The 16,192-nt window shown below is 41.3% G+C and overlaps 1 protein-coding gene across 2 annotated transcripts in view; it reads right to left on the reverse strand.

The window, feature by feature from the left end:
* Nucleotides 1-15,925, reverse strand: part of PSD (pleckstrin and Sec7 domain containing) — a 232,949-nt gene extending 217,024 nt beyond the window's left edge. For both annotated transcript variants that reach the window (XM_075258168.1, XM_075258167.1), the window contains exon 1: nt 15,671-15,925. The gene's annotated coding sequence lies outside the window, so the exon portion shown is untranslated. The remainder of the gene's footprint in view (nt 1-15,670) is intronic.
* Nucleotides 15,926-16,192: the final 267 nt, after the last annotated feature.

Below are 16,192 nucleotides of genomic sequence, written 5' to 3' on the forward strand. Positions count from 1 at the left end.
GTGCACTTCGTTCTGGTATCTGATGTACTTTTTAACACTATTTAGCCGGTCCAGCCTCTTACCGACACAACTACCCCGGAGATCCCCAAGCATCCGCGCCCTCCACAGCAACCGTTACTCGGGGGACAAACGATGAGCACCGGATACGGCTACAGCACTCTACATCATCGGGATACTGAGACATGGTCCGCCGCTGCTGTGATCAGGACGTGTGATCGATTATCCCCGGACTGCTCGTAAATCTGCACTTGAGAAAGGGCTATTTTAGAGCCCGAAACACATTGTGCCTACTGTATTTTAACCTCAATAAAAGATCATTTTACCAACTATTGGATTTCTTTTCACTCATAGGACCATCGAGCACGGATCCTCTGGTACAGGACTCTGGTCCCTGTTGTTGTCCATACTATTTAACAATGACCTTTCACCACCTCCAACAGGTCCAGCTCTTTACATCCAATTCTAATACTACAGAGCTGAGATAGCACATCAGACACCAAAACTAACTACACTTGTCACTTAGGAACGGTGAAGGCTGAAGAAAAAAAATTCCAACTGCGCTGAAATCAGTGGCGCAGAATCTTTTCTGTGCTAAGAACTGTGCTAACCCTAATCTAAGCCCCCTTCCCCGCCTAACTTTTAATTTACTTTCTAAAAAAAAAAAAAAATCTATAAAATCACCCAGATCGCCAGGGCAGTCATGTAACCACCACAGGCACACTTTCTGATATTCCAGTGACTTTGCATTTCCAGAAATGGAACGTCATGAATACTACCCACCACACCCCAACATACTTACCCGTCTTGATTCTTCTGGGTACGAAGTGTCACTTCCTTCTTTTCTGCCAGCAGATGTGAAGAGAAGAAGCCTGTCTCCCACGCATGTGCAATTGAGCTTTATTGGCAGGTTGGCTATTGCACAGGCGCCACAGAAACCCAAAGAAGAAGGAGGCAGCAGGACAGAATAAACTGATCTTCAGGGTGAGGGTGGGCTGAGTTAGTTAGTTAGATAGGTAGGGCTAGTAGTCCACACGCTAGCTAGGGAAACAGGGAGGGGGTGTGTAAGAGGAAGGAGGAGGGAGTGCAATGTATAATGGTAGTTGTAGGCTAAGACAAGAAAGCTACTCAAGTAAACAAATGCAGAGGATGCCATAAGCTCCCAGAGAAACTCAGAAATCACTCAAAACACTGCTAAAAGTATTTTGGTGCACTTGTTATTAACCCATTAATAGCACTAGAATACCTTTTGTAGAAAAAAAGTTTCCTTTTTTTTTTTTTTTTACCAGTAAAACCCCTTTAAGTTTTGTAATGTCAAAGAGGTGGCAACAGAGCTCAGAATCGCACCCCATGCCTGCTACTGCCCGACACCCCCCCTCCTGAAAGTACAGAGCCTAAATAACCTATCAGGCACCAAAACTAACAGCACTGATTGCTGGAGAATGGTGGGGACTAGAGAAAAAAATTCCAACTGTGTCAAACTCAGAAGAGTAGCAGCTATTAAAGTATGTAAAGCCCTGGACTTGATGGAGAATATAAAAGGGCCTCTAAATTTCTCTCTTTTAAATTTCTGTCAGAATATTGCATTACACTAAAATAATACGAATGAAAAATACAACTCATCTGACAAAAACAAAGCCTCAAAGCATAACACACTCAGTTATTTACTTCGAGATAAGTTAAATTATTATAAAGTTATTTAAAAATTACCAACATATAATACAGTACATGGCATAATAGAAGGGTACACATGTCTGTAGTAAAGAGTGTAGTAGTATAAATACTGAAACACGAAAAGAGACCTGATCCCAGATCAGTTATAATTTAACTGCTGCATTCACACTACCATCAGAGGCTCGGACAAGACTTCCTAAGGGGGAGTTCACACGGAGTTACATGCCGCGTGATGTGGCACGTAGACGCCGCGGGACCCTTTGCGGGCTGTATACGCTCCCATTGATTTCAATGGGAGCGGGGATCGTATGTGCCGCGCTAGTTTGCGGCCGTGCATTTATTCACGGCCGCAAACTAGCACAGCGCATACGATCCCCGCTCCCATTGAAATCAATGGGAGCGTATACGGCACGCAAAGGGTCCCGCGGCGTCTACGTGCCACATCACGCGGCACGTAACTCCGTGTGAACTCCCCCTAAGTCGTTTCCTCAGATCTGCACTGCATACAGTAGGTCAGGGAAACATTAGCGGGATTCTAATTTATCTTATTTGATAATATCAGCTCATAGACTACAATCTCGTATATTTAGATGAGATGAACTGCACCAAGACTGAAGTCTCTCTTTGACCATATTCAATATAAATAACTGTGAAGAAGTCAGAGCACATTTTCACAAACTGAGTCACACAACACTAAGCATTTCCAAAAACGCCTTGATCTGCCCTTGAAAACTAAGCTATTTTTTTCTTTTTAGGCATGTAAATGATGTCAGATTTTCTTTAGTTCCAAATGAAAGCGTCGGAAACATTTTGTGACTAAGCACAACCAAAAAATAAAAAACTGACACAAGGCAGAAAACAATGCTAATCAGTATAACAGTGAAATATATATGTTTATACATATATACAGTTAAGGAAATAAGTATTTGATCCCTTGCTGATTTTGCAAGTTTGCCCACTGACAAAGGCATAAAATAGTCTATAATTTTAAGGGTAGGTTAATTTTAACAGTGAGAGATAGAATATCAAAATAAAACCCAGAAAATCACATTATAAACATTTTATACATTTATTTGAATTTTGCATAGAGAAATAAGTATTTGATTCCTCTGGCAAACAAGTTTTCTATGGAATTAAGGTCTGAAGCCTGGCTAGGACATTCCATGACTATATTGTGCTTGTTTTTGAGCCACTCCTTACGTTTTTTTGTGCAAAAAATGCCAACAATGGTTTTGCCACCAAGTATTAAATCTTGTTTGCCAGAAGGATCAAATACTTATTTCTCTATGCAAAATGCAAATAAATTTATAAAATGTATACAATGTGATTTTCTGGATTTTGTTTTTGATATTCTCTCACTGGTAAAGTTATCCTACCCTTAAAATTATAGACTGTTCATGTCTGTCAGTTGGAAAACTTACAAAATCAGCAAGGGATCAAATACTTATTTCCTTAACTGTAGGTAGGTAGATAGATAGACAGACACACACAAACACTATTAATAAATACATTACACAACACACAATCCTGTAAATCATAAAAGGACATAACACAAAAATGCTTATTTTCTACGAGTCCTTTTACTTTGTTGAGTCTGCCAGGAAACTAAATGAAATGAGTTGGTGATCTACTGGTTAGTTAGTACTATATAAGTAAAAAATAAATAGAAAAAATTGCTTGGCACTCACCAACAGTAGCGTAAAAAGTTGAAACTTTATTGAAGAATGTCCATACAAAGTTTTAAAAGCGGGAGGAGGCACGCTCAGCAACTGGGCGACAGCTGTTTCGTATACAAAATATACTTTTTCAAGCTACGAGCTTGAAAAAGTATATTTTGTATACGAAACAGCTGTCGCCCGGTTGCTGAGCGTGCCTCCTCCCGCTTTTAAAACTTTGTATGGACATTCTTCAATAAAGTTTCAACTTTTTACGCTACTGTTGGTGAGTGCCAAGCAATTTTTTCTATTTATTTTTTCATATGCTACTTTGTTCTGGACTTAGAGCACCACCACATTTAGCGTTTCTTTGTCTCCCGTGCAGATGTATATCTCTGTGTGAGTAGTGCCACCCATGTCTACGTACTCCTTTGGAAATCTTCTCTTAAAGTACTATATAAGTGTCTAATAGATTAAAGGGGTATTCCCACCTCACATACTCAGCAGTCTTCACTCTTGTAAAATCTTCTTTCTTCCTGGTTTCTTGCATCATTTGGTGGGCGGGGTTTCACAGGCAACCTGCCGTTTAGCTCCGCCCCTAAATTCATGTGTAGCTCCGCCCACCCACATTGGACTATAAAGTACAGGCAGCAGCAACTCCATTCTGTGTTACATACAGAGACTGCCTGTCTTCTGCCATAATGAACACAATTGAATTAGCTAGCCTGATAACTGGGAGAACAGAAGAAATGAAAGCAGCTCCTCTCCTCTATCTGCTAACAGGAAGCTAGGTCACATGGTGTAGACACAGGATTAGCTAGATACACAGGCTCGCTCCCTGCACTTAGCCCCTCCTCCCTCCCCCCTCAGAGCAGGCAGATACATCATTTGACTCAGGAGCAGCTAGGTCAGGGCTGTGGCCACAAAAAATTGAATAAAGTAAGATAGTGGACAAACAAAGCAGTTTTGCTGAAGCAATGTATTTAGGAAAAGTCTTACATCCACATTAACCAGCAGTATAGATAGGATCCTTGTGATGGGACAACCCCTTTAAGCATCTAGCCACTCCAATATTAGGCATTACATAAAGCTTCTTCAAGCAACCTGCAGTGACATTTCTTTCTTTTGCTCCTAGGGGAATAAGGTCCAGTTTTTTAGTAAATCATTTAGGTCAGGCTATAAAAGATACGTATAACTCACAAACTAGAAATATTTGACATACTAGGGTCTTTCCCTACATTGTATTAAAAGGATTTTCAGAACTTAAACATCGACAAACTATCATGAGGTCAAAAACATTGCATGTGCGGGGTTCTGACACCCGACACCCACACCATTCAGCTGTTTCAAGCAGCATTGACACTGTGACATCACGTTCATTGTTCATATAACATGTTTGCAGAAGAGTACCATTCAAGTCAATGGAGATGAGCTACAATACTAACCAGACCTCTATACAATCTACAGTGTTGTGCTAGGCAAGCAGTGAAGAGGCTTCCTCTTGAAACAGCTGATCAGGGGGTGCAAGGTGTCCGACCACTAACAATCTGATACCGATGACCTATCCTAAGGATAGACCATCAATATTCAATTCGTGGAGAATCCAATTAATTTCCTAACACAAAATGATGCGCACGTCATCTGCTGGATTGCCGGAGAGTCATGTCCATGTATGTCACTGTGATCATGCTACAATGTGTTTTTTTTTGTTTTTTTTTTTAAATGTAGATTGTGAGCTCCATATAGAGATAACAATGTACATTTTTTTTTCCTATCAGTATGTCTTTGTAGAATGGGAGGAAATCCACGCAAACACGGGGACAACATACAAACTCCTTGCAGATGTTGTTCCTGGCGGGATCCGAACAGGACTCCAGCACTACAAGGCTACAGTGCTAACCACTGAGCCACCATGTTGCCCCACATTGTTGTACAGCTCCTATTCTCGCTCTTTGTGACTCCCTCCTGAACTGCTGACAGCATGATCGTGAGGGGGGGCTGAAGGGTTGCTACGGCAGCTATGTCCTAACAATTGCCCCAAGGGCTGCCATCTTACTATTCCTATTAGGTGGGGGATGCCTGTCAGAGCATAGCAGTGTATTACACTAGCAGTCAGGTCCCCTAGTGGGAATAATAAAGCGTATATAAAATGAAATATTTATAAACACAGTTGCATACAGTAAATATACTACTAGGATTAAGAAACATTCTCTGTATTGAGAAATCTAACTTTCAAGATCCTGATGAAAAAGACACAGTCTAAAAGACTAAGATGCAATGGACACGTTGTTTGGATCTCAGAACTGTGTCTTGACTGCAGAAGTTAAATTTAGATGGACTTCATTCCATTTCCAGGCTTCACCCAGTTCTTTAAGCAACACATCTCTCTTCACATCCTTCAGTCAATAGGAAAAATACATCTTTTTTTATCACAGGAACAGTCTGTACCATGCTCATCACAATCTTATTTCCTTCTACAATGCATACTGCTGTGTACCTTATCATTTACGGTAGTATAGTGCTCTCTAAACAGACGTTTGGATTAAACTAGTTACATGTTGCATGCTAACGTCAGGGTGTACAGAGGAATTCTGGAGAATTCAGCTCATCAGCATTCCCAATGTATGAGCAAGGGAGGCAGACGGATTTTTTTCCCCCTGCAATTGTCAGAAGCACGTTCCAATGACTGAAGGTGAAAAGAGAATGTGGTCTGAATTTAAAGTGAATGTGTAACAGAAAATGACCTCATTTTTTTTTTAAACAAAGTTTTTATGTTAGACATATTTAATCATTTTTGGCAAATGTATTACATTTTTTAACCATGTCCTTACCTATGTGCTATTTTGACTCTGCCCACTAAGCATAATAATGGACTTCTGTATGGGGGTTTTGTTTGCAGCAGTCACCTTATTTGCAACATAGAAATGATTACCATAGAAAATCAAACCTTTGTAGATAAACACCAGTGACTTAATACTGTATGGGCTACTGACAACAGATGATGCCATAGCTTCTAAACTCCCCTCCATGCATAAAGCATGCCTAGAAAACTCTTCCATAGACCTCAGTGTTTGTTCCAGACCATTGCTGCCTATGTCATGGGTATGCAGTAAAGCACATCACTAAATCCTGTTTAGAGGAGATGCTCCGGCAAGATGGCATCCCCCAACATCATGCACCACACAATCGAAAAATAAAATTGATTTCACCATCTGGTTAGATAAATAATGCAAAATGATGATAAAATTGATTTTAAGAAAAAAAAAAGAACTGATATATTGTTATAGTATTTATGCGGTATGCCAAATTTAAAGGCATATTTGACATAATTTACAAGACCGACTTTAGGTTATCTGCTGCCTAAGGCAAAAAATAAAATGGAGTCCTCCCCCCTCCCCCACCCCCTTCCATGTTAGAAAGTTCCCTCCACTGGGGAAAAAAAAAAAAAAAAAAAGTGTCCTGCTCGATTTTCCTGCGGATTCTGCCGCTGATCAGCTGCAGAACTCACAGCATTAGCCTTTCTGTTAATTAGTCAAATGAGACTAATCAGTGAGTGAAAGGAGGGGAGGCTGGGCCAGAAAATGAAGAGGAATAAGAGGCTGAAGTATGCCCCTAAAGGGGTATTCTCAAGGATCCTATTCTTATCTATACTGGTAGCTTACGTAAATCGAAGACTTTTCCTGAATATATTGCTTTAGAAATGCAGCTTTGTTTGCCTGCTATGTGAACTTATTCCTCCCATTGTTTACACAGCGTTTCCATAACGCCGGACCTTTGTGATAGGACAAGTCACGTCACTCACTGCTCTGCCGGCAGGACAATCAGTTCAGCTAATTGCAGTTTGCTAATAAAGCAGAGTCTGTTATCTCTCTATGTAAACACATAGATAACACGGAGTCCATTCTCTACAAGCATGTATATATTATTTGATCTGCATTTATATTGGATTTCTAGTAATCATACTAGACATCGATCAAAGCTGCTGAAACAGGGTGATGGGAAAAACCTTTTAATCCCTCTTCCTATTCAGCCTTGTGAACAGGCCCCAATAATACGCCAACAAGTAATAGGTCCCCACCACGTTGGATAATAGTACCCCCACAGGTAATTGGAGCATTTTAACCTATGTGGTTGGACTATTATTGTTATAGCACTTTAATAGCAACCCCCCATAGGTAATGGTTCTCCCCACATAAGAAATATTATTACCTGTGTTGCAGTACTATCACAGTAGCAGTGCCTTAAAAGCACCTCCTCCCACATATACATAGGTATTAGTCTCCTTCGCTAGAAAAAATGTGAACAGTTCACAGCTCACCCACAATGAAAAGAGTCGGCTAAACCTTTATGTGCACGAAAGATATACCCCCGGCTAGGGCAATATTGTAACCAGAAAAACAAACAATCTTCAGCACAAAAAAGGTATTTTTAAAACATAGTTTTTATTTCAAAAACATTAAAAAATAGTACCAGATGTAGAAAACTTGGCTTGTTGATTCTTTTCAAAACATGCGTTTATTTATGGAATCTACCACGTAAGTGCTTTATTTTTTCTACATCTGGTACTATTTTTTAATGTTTTCGAAATAAAAACTATGTTTTAAAAATACCTTTTTTGTGCTGAAGATTGTTTGTTTTTCTGATTAGTCTCCTTCCCCCAACATTAGCAATGTTATCAACTGTGGGCGGCATTATTACAGTAATAGTGCCCCCCCCCCTACATAACTAATGCTATTATGTGTGTGTGTGTGTGGGGGGCACTATTACTATAATAGCTCTCTAATAGCACCAGAAAAGGTATCACACACTGCATAAGTGAATGCAAAGTAGGATATAATTATGGAGGGGAGGGGGATGCCAGGTACATCTCTCATGATGTGAGGGGCAACGGGAGAAATGTGCATGTCAGTTCAGGTGAAGACATTGGTGCACCTTGGCATTCATTGCCTGCATATAACCAGCTCACCTTTGCCCCCCTCAGGTACTCTGTAATCCCTCTGTAAAGGGAGTTTATCTCTTCCCCCAAGTATATTAAACTACCATTACAGAGCGCAAAATCACTGCATACATAAAGATATGTTTTTGAGAGAAATTAACTTTCAAGTCGTATCTAAAGGCAATTGGTGCACTGGGGGTAGGCCTTCAGCTCCATGGAGAATTGCAATTGCCATTTCCTACTTGCACCACCCCAAGCAGTAAGGCTGTATTCACACTGAGTAATGCTGGCGTTTTTTGTGCTTATTTTTGCACATAGCTATGTGCAAAAATAAGCACAAAAAACGCCAGCGTTACTCAGTGTGAATACAGCCTAAGAGTTGATCCTCCCATTGTTATTCCATCATTCTTCAATAGCATGAGCAGTGCTCCCACCAGCTGCCAAGTTGGTATTAAAGGGCAATTCCAACCAGCAGGATTTATCCCCCACTGGAAAAGTGATGAATTCTAAATTGGTGGATATCTGACCGCTGCAAAACAAACCACAGGACCCTACTGATGAAGAATGTGAAAGAAACAGTGGTTGAGCATGTTAATTCATTGAATGTTTATAACAGATGCAGCCGAGTTCTGTACTCAGTAGGTTCCAGTGCCATATAGTTTGCATGCTCGGCCACTGTCCCCCTTTAAACTTCTGCTAGTTCGGTTCTGGTGACTGGTTGGGGTCCCAGCGCTAAGACTCACATCAATTTAAAGGGGTTGTCTAGGATAAATATAAATTCCTACAGTATTCTAAACATCCTCCCCCTGCCTGCTTTCTAAATGACATAATTAATAAAAAACGTAAATTTATCCACATGACCACCATATAACATTATCATCCCAGTGACATTTTCTGATTATCTGGTGACGATCTGTTATCCAGTTTCCAGAAACGTAACGTCACTACTACTCCCCCCCCCATCCACTCCATCATACTTACCTATCTTCTTCCTTCTGTGGGGAATGGCCCCTCCTCCTTCCTTGACATCAGCCCGCACACGCACAAAAGAGTCAGATTCCTGATTTTGTGCTGAAGCCGACACTTCATCTCTATTGCACAAGTGTGGGAGCCTGCGCAATAGAGTTGTAGTGAAGGCTATAGCACAGTGCCGGACTGCTGCGAGCTGGCCATCACAAAAGAGGAGGAGCCAGGGGCAACACGGTGGCTCAGTAGTTAGCACTGCAGCCTTGCAGTGCTGGGGTCCTGGGTTTCGAATCCCCCCAGGAACAACATCTGCAAGGGGTTTGTATGTTCTTCCAGGGTTTGTGTGGATTTCCTCCCATTCTACAAAAGATACTGATAGGGAAAAAAAGGACATTGTCATCCCTATATGAGGCTCACAATCTACATATATATATTATAAAAAAAAAAAAAAAAAAAATAGAGGCGGAGCCGTTCCCCACAGAAGAGAGCCTGGACAGGAAGAAGACAGGTAAAGTATAATAGGCTAGGGGGTGGGACGAGCGAGTTGGGAAGGGCTAGCAGTGGGCGGAATTGCTAGGGAGACAAGGAGGGGGTGTTAAAGAGGGGAGGAGAGGAAGGGAGAGCCTAAAACTAGCAGAATGCATTGTATCAACTAAGGCAGCAGGAAGCTATACTAGGACTCCCAGAGAAACCCAGAAATCACTCAAAACATTGCTAAAAGGTATATGGGTGCACTTATTAACCCATTAATAGCACTAACAAACCTTTAAAAAAAAAAATTGCCTGGCAAACTCCTTTAGGTCGGGGCCCCATGGACTGGAAACGCCGCAATTTACCTGCAGCGGAGAAGCTTTGGGAAAAATCGCGGCGTTGTACAGTGCAGGCAAAGTGGATGGGATTCATGCGAATCCCATCCCCACTTTGCGGAAAAGATTGCAGCGCGGACATGCTACGATTTGCAAAGCATGTCAATTATATCTACGAAAACGCGACAGCTTTCCCGTAGATATAATGTTAAGAGAAAGTCCGCAGAGGAAAACTCTGTGAAATTTCTCTTAAAAGCGCTGCGGAAAGAACCACAATGTGCTCACGCGTTTATCGTATATATAGTGTGTAGGCGATAAATGCGCCTGGCTGGTATATCCCATAAAGTCAAGTTCCATATATTTCTACTCATATTATCTGTGGGATATTTGGGATATTTTACAGACAACTATGAAACATTGTATACTAGTCTGTAGGATGCCACTTTCCAAACATCTGCATTGCAAAATAAGCCTACTGCCACAAAAGAATCAACATTTGCTAGAGAAGATGAGCTCGTACATCCAACAGGAAAAAAATATGGCTTGAATTAACATCCAAGAAGAGGAGCCAGCTTCTGTGCCAAGGAGCAAAGCCAATTTTTTTGCCATCAGCTGCTAAATAAGTTATAATTGTTTCTATAATAAGACAGTGATGGAAATTCTTTTCAGAAAGAGGAAGTGCTAAGAACCTTATTAGAAGTATTAATATAGCAATTAAAACAGATACAAGCAAATTTAGCTTTTTTTTCCATTAATTTTGCTGTTAAAAAAAATTCACCAGTGGAAAATGGATTCCCAAATAATAAGAACAATCCACAGGCAAACTATATTTACCGTATGTATTTTGAGAAATGCTAATGTAAAGGGATATCCAGGACTTCGTGTGGCTGGAACCATTGCCACCATTTCCATTGACTATGACTGGCATCGCATTCAAAAGAGTCCGGTCGCGCTGCAATAACAGACACAGCCCATGGACAGGCATGGTTTCTGGGGGTGGGGGCACCTCCAAATTAGCTCCACACAGACTGGCAAGAATCTGCCTCTCCTTGTTGTCAATGGCAGGCAGTAATAGAGGCTTCTTATTTCAGAATCTGTTCCTATCTTGCTGTGGTTTCTGCCTTTGATTCAGCCATAGAAATCGCAGCGCGAAGCTCACAGTAATTAACCCCGCTGTGTCTGAGGTCCAGCAGCCCGCAAACCTACGGTAAAAAGTCAAGGCTTTGCTTTGGCTTTCCACCGCGGGAAGGATTTCAGGCAGTAGGCCGTCTCAAATTCCTCTCCAAACTCCTGTGTGTGAACCTGGCATAATGGACAACCTGTCAACTCTTAAGACATGTTTATACTAGGAAATACTTTTTTTTTTCTACAGTAAAAAAATTCAGTGCTCTGAATTGGGTCTTTTCTATTTAACCCCTCCTGGAAATGTGAGACTAAACTGACAACTGGGAGTTACCAATCTCCTTGTCAGCACAGTGAATCTCTAGGCACTTTACACTATACTCACGCATTCCTGCCTTTGTACAACCAACCAATTTACAATTTGCTTCTAAATTTCTAGGGTGAAAACTGGGGAACAAAGAGTTCTCAGAAAAGATGCTATAGAATTGTTTTAGTGTTAGCAAATACACATTTTTTGCTAAATCAATGTGCCAGGAGAGTGTAAGGGGGAAATACTTCAATAAGATATATACCACAATTATTACTAGCTGTACATATTAATCCATTAGCAGTATACCGTATATACTCAAGTATAAACTGACCCGAATATAAGCTGAGGCCCCTAATTTTACCACAAAAAACTGGAAAAACTTATTGACTCGAGTATAAGCCGGGGGCGGGGGGAAGGGGGAATGCAGCAGCTACTGGAAAATTTCAAAAATTAAAAGAGATACCAATAAAATTACATTAACTGAGACATCATGGTCATGTGCATTACAGCTTAGTAACTCCATGTGCCTCATGGTAATAGCAGTTAACCCCATCATGTCACTCAATTTTAACCCCCTGTGTGCCTCACATAAGAGTTACTGATATGTGGACACATAGAGGTAATAATTAGATATCTTCATAATTAAGGTCCTTTATTAGTACCCGCATGTGTCTCACATATTAGTAACATGAGGGACATGATGAGGTTAACTGCTATTAATGTGAGGCACATGGAGGTACTGAAGCTAAATTAATACCCCAAATGCCTGACATTACTAGGAATAGTAATTCCAGCAGATACCTGTGTGTTTTACTTTCACTTTATTCTAGCGTGCTCTCTTCGATGCAGGGCAGCAGCAGGGGCCTCCCTGGCTTTCATCTCTCTTGCTAGAGAAGTGGGAGTGTCCTATATCATTACTGTAGCACTAAAGGACCTCCCCCTTCATTTAATTTACGCAGATCCTTGCCAGTCCGACCCCGAGTTGGACCCTGAAGAGTATAAGCCGAGGAGGGCTTTTTCAGCATAAAAACTGTACTGAAAAAGTCGGCTAGTATATACAGTACATAGTATATGAAACTTTTTGATATAATTGTGAGATGTGACCCACAAATTTACTACTACTACTACTACACCTATAGTATGTCATATCACTCCTTTATCATTAAAGGGGCTCTATCAGCAAAATCATGCTGCTAGAGCCTCACATATGCGTGAATAGCCTTTAAAAAAGGCTATTCAGGCACCGTAAAAGTTATATTAAACTATCCCCCCCCCTTTTAAAATAATACCCTAAAAAAGAATGTTATCTACTTACGCATCGTGCACGCTGGGCAGGCATTCAGGGTGTGTCTTCTTCTTCATCCATGCCTCTTCTTCCTCTGATGTCCTCCGGTCCCGTCCTCCTCTGGCGCTCGCGGACTGACACTGATAAAAAAAAAAAATATGGCCTGGGCGCCTGCGCAGTAGCCGTAGTAGAAGCCGCATGCTACTGCGCATGCGCCCAGACCATTTTTTTATATCAGTGTCAGTTCGCGAGCGCCGGAGGAGGACGGGACCGGAGGTCATCAGAGGAAGAAGAGGCGTGGATGAAGAAGAAGACCTCCTGAGACATCCTGAATGCCCGCCCACAGTGCACGATGCGTAAGTAGATAACATTCTTTTTTAGGGTTTTATTTTAAAACTGGGGGGTAGTTTAATATAACTTTTACGGTGCCTGAATAGCCTTTTTAAAGGCTATTCACGCATATGTGGGGCTCTAGCAGCATGATTTTGCGGATAAAGCTCCTTTAAAGACGACCTGTCTTCTGACACTTCTAAGGCCTTATTCACATATCGCCTTTTCACATACATGTGTGGTCAGTGTTTTTTTTTTTTTTTTTTTTTTAACTTAAAGCACACGGATGTATTGAGTTCCTGAACAACAAAAAGAAATTTTAAAAAAGACAGATAGTTTCTGTATACTGTCCAATGTTTTCTCTTACGCTGGGTTCACACCTGCGTTCATGTGTCCGTACTATGGTTTCCGTCTTCTGCATGGCAGAAGACGGAAACCATAGACCGGGTCCTGCCGTGAGCGGCGGTGAGCGTTTTAGGCTCTCCGCCGCGAAACCGGATTTTTTTATCCGGACACAGAGTAGTGCATGTCCGACTCTGTGTCCGGATTATAAAACCCGGTTTCGCGGCGGAGAGCGCAAAACGCTCACTGCCGCGCACGGCCGGACAGCTTTCTCACCCATTCAAATGAATGGGTGAGAAAGTCTCCTGCAGGCTTCCGTCTCCTGCATCTGTTTTATGCAGGAAACGGAAACCTGCAATAAGGACCCATGAACGCAGATGCCCTTAGACTTTAATGGGCATCTGTGATCAGTAAAATGGACCAAAATAGAACAATGCCTCTGTTTTGATTTTTACAGATTCATAATCCATAAACAAAAACAGACATGTTCATGATTATATTGAAATCAATGTGTTTACACTTCGTTCTTAAAAGACACAGACAGATCACGGTTAAAAAAAAAAAAAAAAAAAGGTACAAATAAGGCCCAAGTGAAAACTTGTATTCCCATAAGAATTCCGGACCACAGATTTTCTAAAATGAGATATAGTTATGTGTTATGCGGTTCCTCTTTGAAAATTGTGAATAAATTGGCAAGCAGTTACAGGGGTGTGTCCCTGCACACACTAAGAGTAAGTTCACGCAGAGATTTTTGGTCAGGATTTTGAGGCTGTATCCGCCTCAAAATCCTGACCAATAGGACGGCTCCCATTGAAATCAAAGGGAGCCGCTCAGGTCTTTTTTCCAGGAGCCGTTTCTTCCAGCTCCTGGAAAAAAGAAGCGAGATGCTCATTCTTCAGGCTGTTTCGCCTCGCGATTCGGCCTGAAGACACTCCCTCCTCTGGACTAGGCCCATTCATTGGGCCTAATCCGGAGCGGAGTGTGCGACTGGATGCCGGTGTAGTGCACTGGCTTTCAGTTGTGGCAACCCGGCTTTTGATCCGGAACCTGAGGCGGCTTCCGCCTCAGGTTCCGGACCAAAAAACCCCATCTGAACTTACTCTAACACTGTCCAGTCACAGCCACTAGAATAAGAATGTATAAGAGCTCACCCATTAGTAACTGAACTGGTAACAACAAATTGTCAATGTATTCATACACTTATAAGAGGCTGGCACAAGATATGAGACTTGCCCCAGAATTGTTACTATACAACTACTTAGCAGAGCAGATCACTCATCTTCAAATATATAGAACATATACAGTATATTGTACACAAGTTGGAAACAGGTTACATGTAACTAATATATGAAGATCATAGTGTTTTAAAAAACTTTTGCCGACTGTGACATTTTACTGACAATCCGAAATCGGAGAGATTTTAATGTTTCCTTTCAAAGGATCATCAATTATTTCGAGGAGTTTATTGTAGAGAAAAGCAGTCCATAGAACATCATTGGTGAGAAACCTTATAAGGAGCTGCATTTCTAGCAGGGTCGTGTCTCAGTGACACAGCAAAATGGTTTATTTATTTCCACTCACAAGGAAGCGCATGACAAATGCATATTTACTTTGATATTAAACATCAGCATCAGAACTGTAAAGTGTCGTGGCAATTTAGAAAATGACATTACGATTCAGGACTTGTTTTCCATCTGCCTTATAAATCCAAGTATTACAATAGACACAGAAGAATAATTGCTCTGCAATATAAAAGGTTTCCTTTGGCGTCATAAATCCCCCAAAGAATTATGCAGCATTCAGTTGCAACAAATACTGATAAGAGAAGCAAATCACCAATATTACAGCACCATTTCACATACCACATACATGTCCCTATGCGTGTCTCTAAGTTTTATATTGCTTGGTCACACTTCATATTATTTTCACGTATGTTATTGTATATTTGCGGGGGCAATACTCAAATACAAAAAAAAGATAAATTATCAAAAGCTATTCGTTTGCTGGAAATATAAGCATAGCTTAGCTTTCAAGATTAACCAGGGCCGCCCAGCACAGAAAGGGTTACCAGCAAATTGCATGCATACCCATGTGTACCAACATAGAGAGCAGCTAATCTTGTAAGATTCCTCTCTAATTGGCTATAGCACAAGGTTTCTTAGTCACCATTCCTATTCCCTTTCATGCTATTGTATAAAGCGGAGAGCACAGAAGCTCATTACGCTAGCCGGTTACTTCATTACTCACCCTTGCGGTCCTGAATATTGCATCCTGTTGTCTCCCCTTCTGCTTTTTAGCTATACAAGGAAGATAGCTGCATCTGGTTGCAGGTGCTGAACCTGCACACGGTATTCATTCTTTCTGCTCAGCAGTTGTATCACTGTAAGAGTTCAGCAACAGCCTTCTACTGCAGGATTAATCCCAATCTTGCCTCGCTCCCTCATCCATTGTCATTCAAAGCCAGGATGCCACTAACAGCCAATCCGCTCCTGCACGTCATAGCGAGAGCCTGCCTTGTCAGTTAAGACTCTAGGTGGCAGATGGAAGAAGTGCTTTTGTCCTGGTGGCTGATGGCAAGGTCACAAACAAGTAACCATTAGCCCTCCATTGAGAATGTGAAGCACACCACCTAATTGCTTAATAGCTAGTGCAGAGGAAGTCACTCACAGTCATGTCAGCACAGAAAAGCAGCGATCCGACTAGCCTATGTTCATTTAAAAAAATAAATAAATTCATAAGAATATGTCAAATTGTCAAAATAAAAAACCT

Source organism: Leptodactylus fuscus, chromosome 10 (assembly GCF_031893055.1).
Source record: "Leptodactylus fuscus isolate aLepFus1 chromosome 10, aLepFus1.hap2, whole genome shotgun sequence".
NCBI lineage: Eukaryota > Metazoa > Chordata > Amphibia > Anura > Leptodactylidae > Leptodactylus > Leptodactylus fuscus.